We start from the raw sequence: 2,062 nt of genomic DNA on the forward strand, positions 1-2,062 counted from the left end.
ATATATATATTTATATATCTTTGTAATTTTAATATGTAACTTTATAACTTTTACCAAGTATTTTCTGAATTAATGACCGCATTTTGTACATTGCAGGCCATGTTTTTGCTATTATTGCACCTGAAGACAATGAAGAAGGGATAGATTATTATTTGTGTCATTGTGTTGAAGCAAAATAAAAATTGGATCACTCAGTTATAGATGGTGAAGGTTTAGAGTACCATGTCGGTGCAATGGTTGTAACCGACACATGGCTTAGACGATATTCTATGAAAAACCCTTACTTGTGGTTATTCGAGGATTGGCAAATAGAGAGGAAGATTCTTCATTATTCAAACCTTGTTGTCACATCAAATGTCCACTTGATAAAATATGGTGGAAAACCGCATAATAGGATTCTTTGGAAAGTTCAAGAGTTAGACCATGAGGCAATACTTGAGACATTAAAATGTTGAGCAGATCTAGTTGGCTCATTAGATTGAATAGGGAGGGAGGGAGAGAGAGAAAGAGTGATCAATTGGATCTAAATACAATGTTGCAACTTCTTCCCCAAAACTGTCCACATGACTAAGGTGGACCATATTGTTATGATGTGTAAGTGATGAGATTTAGTTTAAATCATAGATTTTATGTTTTGATTTGTTTAGAATCTAGATACATTATTTGAATTTACATTAGATTCTTTAATAGGACCCATTTTTAGATTAGTCGTTTGAATAAGTGAAAGTTTAGAATTTGTTGTTTAGATCAAAATGTAATGAAAGAACATGAAAATTGTTAGAATCTGAATGCTTTGTGATGTAAAGTCATTATTATGTGCATGTAACTAGAGACTTCAAACTGGCGAAAGCAAGGATACAATGGGAGAAGTTTTCAATACTCATCAAGCAAGTGTTACCATATAACTCTGAAAGCAAGGATTTATACAAATGGATAATTCTTAAAGACAATCCAAATTCAAATTTTGTCATTCTCTAATTTTAGTGGATTAATCTTATCTTAGATTTTTTACTGTGCTAATTCTTCATTTGCAGGTCACCAAAGAAGAGGGCTAATAAAGTCAAAGCACTAGTGATAAAGGGTGAGATGCCAAAATCATCTACAAAATGGTATTATCAATTCAAATCCTCAATATTTATTAGTGTTCTTTGTTCAAGTACCATTGTGTGTTAATCATCTTATGCTTGGAATTGCAGAGGATCACAATCATCAAAACGTAAGAAGGAAAATAGGACTCAATTTGATGATAATGGGGCAGCTATAGATATAGTTATCTCTAAGGATAATGTTGATCAGCTGATGTATAGGTTGAGAGAACCAAAAGACTATTTAGGTCTACTGAAAAGAAATCAAACTTTTGATATTTTAGGATACAAAATGTATATTGATGGATTTGACAAGAATTAAAAGTATACAGACAATCAATTTAGTCTTCCATAAAATGGTTCTTATATTAACAACTTTTATTGTATTTATTGATTTTGTTCTAGCATTTAATGTGATTTAAGTGATGCGGGTATATATTGGGTAGGTTCAACATATGCTTTGAATGATTTATCCATGATCATCATGAGATGACCATCTCAAAAGTGTTTATTGAGCTCATTTTCTTGGCTACAAGACTAATACTCTTAATTCTCTTCCAAACCATGGTTGCTTGTAATACATACCCAAGAATACTTGCAATCATTGCATTCCAATTTGTTGGACTTTGACTCATTATTATCATAAAGTTGGAATGTTGGAAAGGGTTAATACTTGATTATGTATATTCATCACATGTGTATTCCATGAGGTTTTTACTATTGTAACATTTTAAGATTTAATTTTGTGGATTTTTCCCTCATTTTGTACATGATAGGTTCGTTCAAGTGACATATGCTGAGGTTGTCTATACAACGTAATGATTTAGTTGAAGTGATTTATGAAGTAAAGGGCTATTTAATGTAGCTATTTAAATCATGCATATTTGATGGCCATTTCCCTCTATTTTTTAGTCCTTTTTCACAACACTATTTCTAACATGGTGTTAGTTGTTCAAGTTCATGAATGATCACAATAT

The sequence above is a fragment of the Cupressus sempervirens genome, chromosome 5, assembly GCF_028749045.1.
Source record: "Cupressus sempervirens isolate cs-2001-9-10 chromosome 5, ASM2874904v1, whole genome shotgun sequence".
Lineage (NCBI taxonomy): Eukaryota > Viridiplantae > Streptophyta > Pinopsida > Cupressales > Cupressaceae > Cupressus > Cupressus sempervirens.